This window comes from Ranitomeya imitator, chromosome 6 (assembly GCF_032444005.1).
Source record: "Ranitomeya imitator isolate aRanImi1 chromosome 6, aRanImi1.pri, whole genome shotgun sequence".
Lineage (NCBI taxonomy): Eukaryota > Metazoa > Chordata > Amphibia > Anura > Dendrobatidae > Ranitomeya > Ranitomeya imitator.
The window spans coordinates 381,660,229-381,672,861 of record NC_091287.1 but is presented as its reverse complement, the minus strand read 5'-3'; the positions used below and the strand labels follow the sequence as shown (position 1 = coordinate 381,672,861).

At 45.3% G+C, this 12,633-nt stretch overlaps 1 protein-coding gene across 5 annotated transcripts in view; it reads left to right on the top strand.

The window, feature by feature from the left end:
• Positions 1–12,633, top strand: part of MTCL1 (microtubule crosslinking factor 1) — a 190,560-nt gene that overhangs the window by 157,283 nt on the left and 20,644 nt on the right. The gene's annotated exons all lie outside the window — the stretch shown is intronic.

Here is a 12,633-nt window from a genome sequence, read left to right as displayed (position 1 = left end):
GTTTTTGTGGACCGGCGCCGGTATCTGCCCGCCGGCTTGTGTGGGGGTCTGCCCGCCGGCGTGTGCGGGGGTCTGCCCGCCGGCGCCAGTGTTTTTGTGGACCGGTGTCTGCCCGCCGGCGCCGGTGTTTTTGTGGACCGGCGCCGGTGTATGCCCGCCGGCGTGTGCGGGGCTCTGCCCGCCGGCTTGTGCGGGGGTCTGCCCGCTGGCGCCGGTGTTTTTGTGGACCGGCGCCGGTGTCTGCCCGCCGGCGCCGGTGTTTTTGTGGACCGGCGCCGGTGTCTGCCCGCCGGCGTGTGCGGGGCTCTGCCAGCCGGCATGTGTGTGTGTGCGTGCCGGCGATGTGTGTGTGCGTGCCGGCGCTGTGTGTGTGCCGGCGTTGTGTGTGTGTGTGCAGGCATCGTCCGATGGGACTACAAGTCCCATCGGGCTTTGCCTGCTACACTGACAGTAAGTGACACATTAGCCAATGATGGGACAGTAGTAGTCCCATCATCCGGCTAATGTGTTGAATGTAAAAAAAAAAAAACATACACAGTACATACATACATACATACAACACACACCATGTGACGACATGCTGCATGCACCATGCGACGACATGCACCATGCGACGACATGCGACATTCGACGACATGCGACGACATGCTGCATGCGACGACATGCTGCATGCGACGACATGCTGCATGCGACGACATGCGACATGCACCATGCGGTGACATGCTGCATGCACCATGCGACAACATGCGACATGCACCATGCGACGACATGCACCATGCGATGACATGCACCATGCGACGACATGCACCATGCGATGACATGCTGCATGCGACGACATGCACCATGCGACGACATGCGACATGCACCATGTGACATGCACCATGCGGCGACATGCTGCATTCACCATGCGACAACATGCGACATGCTACATGCGACGACATGCACCATGCGACAACCTGCACCATGTGACGACATGCACCATGCGACGACATGCACCATGTGACGACATGCACCATGTGACATGCACCATGCGGCGACATGCTGCATGTACCATGCGACAACATGCGACATGCACCATGCGACGACATGCACCATGCGACGACATGCTGCATGCACCATGTGACATGCACCATGCGACGACATGCACCATGCGACAACATGCTGCATGCGACGACATGCACCATGCGATGACATGCACCATGTGACATGCACCATGCGGCGACATGCTGCATGCACCATGCGACATGCTACATGCGACGACATGCACCATGCGACGACATGCACCATGCGACGACATGCACCATGCGACGACATGCACCATGCGACGACATGCACCATGCTACATGCACCATGCGGCGACATGCACCATGTGACATGCACCATGTGACATGCACCATGCGACGACATGCACCATGCAACGACATGCACCATGCAACGACATGCGACATACAGTACATACATACATACTACAGACATACAGTACATATAACAGAGTACATACTCACCATCACTTGTCACTTTGTTCCCCGAAGCCATTGTCACCTGTAAAAAATATTAAAATAATAAACAATATACTCCCTGTCCGCAGAAATCCAATTAAAACGAGTGTCCCACGACGATCTCCCGTGGAGAGCAGGAGCATCAGTTGATGCGACCACTCTCCAGGGGCTCCGGGAACACAATGATGGAAGGTATCCTTCCATCATGTATTCCTCACAAGGTATTCCTACGCCCCTGTGAGAAAATAGTCCCTAGTCTCACTATTGGCATTGCTGGGTGAGACATTTTCCCACGCAGCAATTGCCATAAAGTGAGACCAGTGAACTAGAGTAACCTCAGTGATGCACTGCAGGAGCCATTGTCTCCTGTCAGTGTGTCACTGAGGGTCCTATAGAGCAGTGACATCACCCGATGTCACTGTTCTATAGGGGAGATCGTCGTGGGACACTCGTTATTAATTGGACTACGGCGGACAGGTAGTATACGGTTTATTATTTAACTTTTTTTTGCAGGCGCTGAAGTATGGTAAGTATGGTTAAATGAAGAATATTAAAATACTTTTTTCCAAATGTGTGTGTGTTTTATTAACCCTTTCTTACTATTGGATTAGTAATGGATAGGCGTCTTATTGACGCCTCTCCGTTATTAACCCGGCTTAATGTCACCTTACAATAGCAAGGTGACATTAACCCCTTATTACCCCATATCCCACCGCTACTCGGGAGTGGGAAGAGAGGGGCTAAGTGCCGGAATTGGCGCATCTTACAGATGCGCCATTTCTGGGGCGGCTGCGGACTGGTATTTGTAGCCGGGGGGGTGGGGGGGGAGGGCCTCTTTCACTCTTGCGTCAGTACGGGTCCATCGCTATGCGTCGGGCAGACGTACCGACGCACGTTGTGAAATTTGTGCACGACGTGGGCAGCGGATGCAGTTTCTCAACGCGTCCGCTGCCCATTCTGAAGTGCGGGGAGGAGGGGGCGGAGTTTCTGCCGCAAATGCGCGGTAGAAAATGGCGGGCGAGCCGGCCCAAAAAATTTTCAATTGAACGTTTTTTTGTGCCGACGGTCCGCCAAAACACAACGGATCCGTAGCACGACGGAGGCGATGTCTGGCTATCCGTCACGATCCGTCGCTAATACAAGTCTATGGGTAAAACGCATCCTGCGAGCACATTTGCAGGATCCGTTTATTTGCACCGGATCGTTTTTTCCGCCAGATCCATTTTTTTCAACCGGATCCGTTTTTTTCCGCCGGATCCATTTTATTCCACCGGATGTTTTTTTTTCCGCCAGATCTGTTTTTTCTCATAGAGTTGTATTAGCGCCGGATTGCGCCTGGTGGCCACACGTTTAATCCGTTTTTGCAGGATCTGTCAAAAAGCTGTTTCCACCGGATGGAAAACACATACAGAGGAACGGTTTTTCGGTACGTTGAAAAAATGCACAGTGACTGATCTAGCAAAAAACGGATGAAACGTGGGGCCATCAGACGCACTCCGGCGCTAATACAACTCTATGAGAAAAAAACGGATCTGGCGGAAAAAAACGATCAGGTGGTAAAAAACGGATACGGTGGGAAAAAAAAGATCCGGCAGAAAAAAAAATCCGGCGGAAAAAAACAGATCCTGCAAATGTGCTCGCAGGATGCATTTTGTACCCATAGACTTGTATTAGCAACGTATCCGTCGTGTTTTGGCGGGCACAACGCACAAAAAAAAGTTCAATGTAACTTTTTTTGTGCGACGTGTCTACCATTTCCGACCGCGCATGCGTGGCTGGAACTCCACCCCCTCCTCCACGCTCATCACAATGGGCAGCGAATGCGTTGTAAAACTGCATCCGCTGCCCACGTTGTGCTAAAGTTAGCATAACGTCCGTCGGTACGTCTGGCCGAAGGTTTGCGACGGCCCCGTACCGACGCAAGTGTGAAAGTAGCCTTACATCTGAATTTGCTGAGTATAATGCAGCCACCCCAGAGTATAATGTAGCCCCCATAGAATATAATGCAGCCCCCGATAGTATATCAGACAGCCTCCCCCATAGAATAGAATATACCCCCCATAGTATATAAGACAGCCTCCCCCATAGAATAGAATATACCCCCGCAATAGTATATAACACAGCCACATAGTATATAACACGGCCTCCCCCATAGAATATAATATACCTCCCATAGTATATATCGAAGCCCGCATATAATATAGCACAACTTGCATAGTATATAGCACAGCCCACATAATATAGCACAGCCCGCGTAGTAGTATACAGCACAGCCCGCGTAGTAGTATACAGCACAGCCCGTGTAGTAGTATACAGCACAGCCAGGGTCGTAGTATATACAGCACAACATGCGTAGTAGTATATACAGCACAGCCCACACAGTGGTATATACACAGCACAGCCCACACAGTGGTATATACACAGCACAGCCCACACAGTGGTACATACACAGCACAGCCCACACAGTGGTACATACACAGCACAGCCCACACAGTGGTATATACACAGCACAGCCCACACAGTGGTATATACACAGCACAGCCCACACAGTGGTACATACACAGCACAGCCCACTGTTATGAACAGGTAATTCAGAACCACAATGGACATTGAAGTTCAAAGCACACAAAGTGACCTGACAATTACCAAAAACAAAGGACGAGCTCTGAGACGTGGGAACTCTGCTGACCGCAATCCCTAATCCTAACACACCACACTAGAGGTAGCCGTGGATTGCGCCTAACGCTCCCTATGCAACTCGGCACAGCCTGAGAAACTAACTAGCCCTGAAGATAGAAAAATAAGCCTACCTTGCCTCAGAGAAATTCCCCAAAGGAAAAGGCAGCCCCCCACATATAATGACTGTGAGTAAGATGAAAATACAAACACAGAGATGAAATAGATTTAGCAAAGTGAGGCCCGACTTACTGAATAGACCGAGGATAGGAAAGGTAGCTTTGCGGTCAGCACAAAAACCTACAAACAACCACGCAGAGGGGCAAAAAGACCCTCCGCACCAACTAACGGTACGGAGGTGCTCCCTCTGCGTCTCAGAGCTTCCAGCAAGCAAGAAAAACCAATATAGCAAGCTGGACAGAAAAAATAGCAAACAAAAAACAACACAAGCAAAACTTAGCTTATGCAGGATAGACAGGCCACAGGAACGATCCAGGAGGAAGCAAGACCAATACTAGAACATTGACTGGAGGCCATGATCAAAGCACCAGGTGGAGTTAAATAGAGCAGCACCTAACGACTTAACTTCACCACCTGAGGAAGGAAACTCAGAAGCCGCAGTACCACTCTCATCCACCAAAGGAAGCTCATAGACAGAACCAGCCGAAGTACCACTCTCGACCACAGGAGGGAGCTTGGCCACAGAATTCACAACAGCCCACACAGTGGTATATACAGCACAACCCACACAGTGGTATATACACAGCACAGCCCACACAGTGGTACAGTGGGGCAAAAAAGTATTTAGTCAGTCAGCAATAGTGCAAGTTCCACCACTTAAAAAGATGAGAGGCGTCTGTAATTTACATCATAGGTAGACCTCAACTATGGGAGACAAACTGAGAAAAAAAAATCCAGAAAATCACATTGTCTGTTTTTTTAACATTTTATTTGCATATTATGGTGGAAAATAAGTATTTGGTCAGAAACAAAATTTCATCTCAATACTTTGTAATATATCCTTTGTTGGCAATGACAGAGGTCAAACGTTTTCTGTAAGTCTTCACAAGGTTGCCACACACTGTTGTTGGTATGTTGTCCCATTCCTCCATGCAGATCTCCTCTAGAGCAGTGATGTTTTTGGCTTTCGCTTGGCAACACGGACTTTCAACTCCCTCCAAAGGTTTTCTATAGGGTTGAGATCTGGAGACTGGCTAGGCCACTCCAGGACCTTGAAATGCTTCTTACGAAGCCACTCCTTCGTTGCCCTGGTGGTGTGCTTTGGATCATTGTCATGTTGAAAGACCCAGCCACGTTTCATCTTCAATGCCCTTGCTGATGGAAGGAGGTTTGCACTCAAAATCTCACGATACATGGCCCCATTCATTCTTTCATGTACCCGGATCAGTCGTCCTGGCCCCTTTGCAGAGAAACAGCCCCAAAGCATGATGTTTCCACCACCATGCTTTACAGTAGGTATGGTGTTTGATGGATGCAACTCAGTATTCTTTTTCCTCCAAACACGACAAGTTGTGTTTCGACCAAACAGTTCCAGTTTGGTTTCATCAGACCATAGGACATTCTCCCAAAACTCCTCTGGATCATCCAAATGCTCTCTAGCAAATTTCAGACGGGCCCGGACATGTACTGGCTTAAGCAGTGGGACACGTCTGGCACTGCAGGATCTGAGTCCATGGTGGCGTAGTGTTTTACTTATGGTAGGCCTTGTTACATTGGTCCCAGCTCTCTGCAGTTCATTCACTAGGTCCCCCCACGTGGTTCTGGGATTTTTGCTCACCGTTCTTGTGATCATTCTGACCCCACGGGGTGGGATTTTGCGTGGAGCCCCAGATTGAGGGAGATTATCAGTGGTCTTGTATGTCTTCCATTTTCTAATTATTGCTCCCACTGTTGATTTCTTCACTCCAAGCTGGTTGGCTATTGCAGATTCAGTCTTCCCAGCCTGGTGCAGGGCTACAATTTTGTTTCTGGTGTCCTTTGACAGCTCTTTGGTCTTCACCATAGTGGAGTTTGGAGTCAGACTGTTTGAGGGTGTGCACAGGTGTATTGTTATACTGATAACAAGTTTAAACAGGTGCCATTACTACAGGTAATGAGTGGAGGAAAGAGGAGACTCTTAAAGAAGAAGTTACAGGTCTGTGAGAGCCAGAAATCTTGATTGTTTGTTTCTGACCAAATACTTATTTTCCACCATAATATGCAAATAAATTGTTAAAAGAACAGACAATGTGATTTTCTGGATTTTTTTTCTCAGTTTGTCTCCCATAGTTGAGGTCTACCTATGATGTAAATTACAGACGCCTCTCATCTTTTTAAGTGGTGGAACTTGCACTATTGCTGACTGACTAAATACTTTTTTGCCCCACTGTATATACAGCACAACCCACATCTCATCCCCCCAATAATGGCTCACACTCTCCTCACCTTTCCTCTTGCCTGCGCTGCTCCTGTCTCGGCGACTGCAGTCTGCCCGGGACACAGCAGGTGTGCGATGATATGATGTCATCGCGCACCCGCAGTGTCAGAGGCAGAGCGGGGAATGATGGGAGAGGGAGCGTCAGCGGACGCTCTCTCCTCCATCATTGCATTGAACTATAACGGCGTCATAGACGCCGGTATAGTTGAATGCGGCGGCGGCACTGGCAGGAGTAGGGGGGAAAGATTGCAGCGGCCCACTACTGGCACCGGCCCTTCTAGCATTTGCCAGAAGTGCCCGATGGCCAGTACGGCCCTGGTCACCGCCCACACACTTCCCTCCTTCTGAACTGCAGCGTTTCTTGGACCCACATCCGCAGCAAAACTGCAGATATTTGTTACATCTCAGTGAAAGTCTAAGGCCGGAGTCACACTACAGCGAGATACGGCCGAGTCTCGCAGGTTAAATACAAGCTCTGGCACCGGCACTCCGGAGCGGAGCGTGCAGCTCCATGTATTGCTATGCGGCCGCATGCTCCGCTCCAGAGTGCCGGTGCCAGAGCTTGTATTTAACCTGCGAGACTCGGCCGTATCTCGCTGTGTGTGATCCCGGCGTAAGGGTGCAGAAACGCTGCAGTTCGGCACAAAAGAAGTGACATGCTGCGGAGAAAAACAAAGCTGCGTTTCGGTGCGGCCTTTTCCGCAGCATGTGCACAACAAGTCTGCGGCTCCCATAGACTTACATTGGTTGTGCACAACACTGTGGATTTAATGCAATTCCGTACTGCAAAAAACGCTGCGGATCTGCAATCAAATCCGCAACGTGTGCACACAGTCTTAGCATTTAGTGAACCTAGCAAAAAGGCAAAAAACAAGTGTGGGATTGCACTTTTTTTGCAATTTCATCACACTTTGAATTTTTTTCACATTTTCTACTACACGATATGGTAAAACCAATGGTGTCGTTCAAAAGTAGAACTTGTCCCGCAAAAGATAAGCTCTCACATGGCCATATTGACGGAAACATTATGGCCCTGGAAAGAAGGGGAGCGATAAACGAAAAAAGCTCCAGGGGTGAAGGGGTTTAGAAACATGGATATGGACATATCTATGGAAATAGATATATAGATATATCTGCATGTATCTATCTATCCCATATCTATCTAATTCTATCTGTCTGTCTATCTATCTATCCCATATCTATCTATCCCACATCTATCTATCTAATATCTATCTATCTATCTATCTAATATCTATCTATCTAATATCTATCTAATATCTATCTATCTAATATCTATCTATCTATCTAATATCTATCTATCTATCAAGATTCAAGATTCAAAGAAGCTTTATTGGCAGGACCAAATACACATCAGTTTTGCCAAAGCAAGTGTATAAAGGCAATAGGGATAGGGACTGTGGGGATGTTGGGTAGGAGCTGTAGGGGAGGTGGATGGGGCAGGTCCATTGTGGGGGCTATAGTCCATGGCATAGGGGAGGTGGATGGGGCAGGTCCATTGTGGGGGTTATAGTCCATGGCATAGGGGAGGTGGATGGGGCAGATGCAGGGTGGGGGCTATAGTCCATGGCATAGGGGAGGTGGATGGGGGCTATCTATCTATCCCACATCTATCTATCTATCTCATATCTATCTATCTATCTATCTATCTATCTATCTCATATCTATCTATCTATCTCATATCTATCTATCTATCTATCTCATATCTATCTATCTATCTCATATCTATCTATCTATCTATCTATCTATCTCATATCTATCTATCTATCTATCTCATATCTATCTATCTATCTATCTCATATCTATCTATCTATCTATCTATCTATCTCATATCTATCTATCTATCTCATATCTATCTATCTATCTCATATCTATCTATCTATCTCATATCTATCTATCTATCTATCTATCTATCTATCTATCTATCTATCTATCTATCTATCTATCTATCTATCTATCTCTGTGTGTAATGGAGTGTGGGTTGGACAAATGTAAAAGAGGAGTTGGACAGAAATGACACCACAAATCTTTTTGAAGAGAGAGGAGGGAGGGGTGTGGGTGTGTTTTTGGAGTGGGTGTGCTAGGTTTGGGCTTAGTGGCAGTGCAAAGCATCATGGAACTTGTAGTATTAGGGCACAATAAGGAAGTTGTCGATTAACCCCATGAGAGCTGAATCCAGCACTGAAGATGTGCTGCTACAGCATGATAACAGCTAATATTGCTAAAATAAACACAGTAGATGTTTTCAGTGGCACATAATAGCAAGATTTATGAAAAAAAAAAAAAAACTTTATAGTAGTGGACAACTTCTTTAATGCGCTCGGCCATGCCATCTCATTAACAAATGAAAAACAATAAACTTATATTATGATGCAGGCTGCTAAATGTTTGAGGTAGCCTTCCCGCTATGCATACATTTTACTTAGCCTCTGATGCCACGAAGCCATTGCACTGCTTTCATCCATCCACTTTGTGTAGGTGTGCACACATACTGTAATATCTGCCAGCACTATAAGTGCTGGCACTTTCTTTTGATAACTTGCTGTTGTGCATTGTGCCTCTATTAGGAAGCATTGATTGTCCTGTCCTTGTCCTGAACTTTGTGTCCAACCCTTATTTTTTCCTATACATTGTAATACTCTAAAGACACAGACATCTGCAAACACAGAGAATAACATCTGCCCCTACTTCCAGCGATGCACGTTGGCCTCTCCTCTGCCATAGACAGATTTCACTTTATAAAAAGCTTTGGTTTGGATTTTGTTTTTTCAGGGTAAAAATATAATTTTGGATAAAATAAATAAATTACATTTGGCTCTTTAAAGGGAATATAACGTACTTATTAATTATACTTACTACTTTTGACTTACACTTATTACTTATTCTTATTATTATGTAAACCCAGATAAAGAATCATCATTTTTACTAATTATCATTTTTAATTTCTCAGTTATTTTATTTTTTTCTATAGATAATTGTTGGGACAGCTTTCTTGCCATAGCTGCAGATCACTCTTGAAAAAATCGGTGCAGAGACATGATTTAGTGCAGCCACATGGACATTGGAGCTCGTTTCTGAGCATGGGGGGCTTTTGTCTGCATACTCTGTATGGAGAGGGGATTGTGCAGAGAGTGGGAGGAGGTGAGCTATGCCTGTCACCTAAGGTCATAATGTGATCCCATGGTATCTGCCTCCATCTTTATAATAATGGCGTTATCTGCCCATGATAATAACGACTGCTGACAAGTGATCTCTACAGAACAAATGTCAGCCTATCATTACTGAAAACCGCTATAGCTCAACATTATTTTTTTTGGTCACCGAACATTTAAGAAAAATATATTTAGCATAAAGACTAGATTTCATTTTCTGTTGACGTTCTACTTTTAAGGAACATTTCTTGTAGTGGATGATGGTGGGCTGCACTTACGGCTTTCTCTGTGTGAATGGATATGCTGTGCAGTCACCAGTCTGCAGACTGTGGGGGGATAGGGGGCACATCGTTTTATGCTCTGATTTGGTGCTTGCGTCTTCTTGTTACGGAAGGTTGCTCGGCATATTGATTTATCATTGGGGGCTTTCTTCTGCCCCCAGTGACAGGTGGCAGCGTTTCCTTTATACAGTGGAGTGCTGGGTAGTTGTAAGCAGTGTCCTTGATGCTTTGGAGCACTGTGATCACGCCATTAGCGGACGGTTCTGATGTATGCAGGTTGTTTGCTCCCAGTAGCAGGTGGTTTAGTAATCAGGACATTGCACTAAGGATTGTACAATTGCTCCTGGCAATTACTTCATCCTGACAGGTTGTATCATATGTCTGTGTGGAAGGAAAATGAGCAGGATGACGGCAATATCTGGAACACGATCATTCAGTGCAGAGCGGAGGCGCTGGCCACTAATGAGATGTTTGGGTTAGAAATGACTCGTTTTCCTACCTAAATCTGGGAGTTTCCCGAGACAGTCATTGCGTCTGCTCATAAAATGATATCACATTTCCTGAACTTTACCACTATTCAGTCTGGCCTAACTTTTCAAGTGGAGGAAAATGCGTCATCATCATATATCTCATTTTAACTAAAACACAAAAGAAAATTAACCGGTTCAAAACCAGGGTTTTTATAGACCTTCAGGACTGAGCAATGTTTAGCCGTTTTAATTGCACGTTTAAAGGGGCAATCCTGATTCATACATTTAATGCATATCCAAAGGACATGCCATAAATGTAAAGTAGATGGAGGTTCCACCTATAGGACTTCCATCTGTGTCGAGAACGTACCCTGAGGCCAGTGGAGAGGTGGTGAGAAATGAATGGAACGTCCTGCTCTCAACTGACAGCAGTATCCATTAGTGCTCCGTTCTCAACTATTGGTTGGACTCACATCTCCTATACACTTATGGAATATTCTGTGGATGTACCATACATTTATACGATGGAAATAACTCTTTAAAAGCTATAATTTTACTCCCTTTTTGGATATTTAAAGGGAACTTGTTGTCTGATTCATGCTGCCTGTTGCTTGGGCAGCATAAATCAGAGTCTGGCTGCAATATTAAATATAAAGTGGGCATCACTTATTAAATGTGACTTGTCAGTTAGAGTCTGACTGTGCTATTGCAACCGTGTACATATTACTCAGAAACACTACTTTGAAAAGCCAGCCGGAGACTGTGCATCTTCAACTGACTAATCCGAGGTAGGTCCCTAGCAGCTTCTCCACGCTTTTGTCTGACAGGTCTCTCATTATGAGCACACATACAAAGAGACCTGACAGTCTGGGGAAGTAGAACAAGTAGAAACTGTTGGGGACCTTCCCCGGACAAGTCAGTTGAAGACACACCGTTCATCCAGTCTCTGATTCATGCTGCATGTGGTTCAGGCCAGCAGTAGGTTTTGCAACAATAAGCTTGTGAAGGTCTTGAGAGAGCTCACTGGTTTAAGTCATAATGAGATGTTTCTTGTGTGGTACCTTGGTAATGAGACACCTTTTATAGGCCATTAGTTGAACCAGCTGATATTATTTTTCACTAAGTGGCAGGATTGCTTTCTAATTAAATTACTAATAGATTTCAGCTGGTGTCATGACTTTCCATGGCTTTTTGCGCCTTTCTTTGTTCATATGTTCAATATTTGTTCCCTGAGTCATTTCTCATTATTACACATAACTTAATTTATGGTCATCTATGGTTTGATTTCTTTACCTTTGTGGATTGGATGGATTGTTACCTTCATCTAGTGAGAATTTCATGTCAATGATACCGTTAGAAATATAGTTACTTAGAAAATTGGTGACGTGTTGAATACTTATTTCACCCACTGTATATCCCAACCATCTTGTGACAGTCACGTAACCAGCTAGACTAATAGAGAAAACCGCAATCTCACTAATGCATAACTGAGTCCATTGGGTGTTCTCAATGAAGTAGATTTAATCCTCATTCAGACAGCCATTCTTCACTTACGTGTTCTATCCATGACATTCACAGGCAGAACACATATCCAATGTAGTCTATAGAGCTGTTCACATGTCTGTGTTTTTGAAGACAGTGTGTCCGGCCAAAAATCTCAGAGACACATAACCATTATTTACCAGCATCATGGACGAAAAGTACCAATACAAGTTTATGGGACCGGGAAAATCACTGATGACATTTAGACCTTTTTGTGTGTGTGTAAAGAAATATGGACATCTGAATGAGGTCTTATTAAAGCTATGTAAAAGAAAATCTTTGTTGAGCAACAATAAAAACCAATCAGAGCTCTGATTGGTTGTAATGGATATAATGGACAATTTTTTATTTTGAATGGTTTTGGTCAATGAGGCCCATTGAGTGCTGTGTACGTGACATTAAAAAGAACAGGTTATTATATGCTGTCATGTGGCAGCTGAAATTTAAAGTAATTTCTGGACACAGCATTTTTTAACTAATTCCTCTTTTTTAATAACAAATCATGGGAAAAAAAGCATCAAAACGTTTGTGTGAGCCACTCTTCATCTACCTTCACAC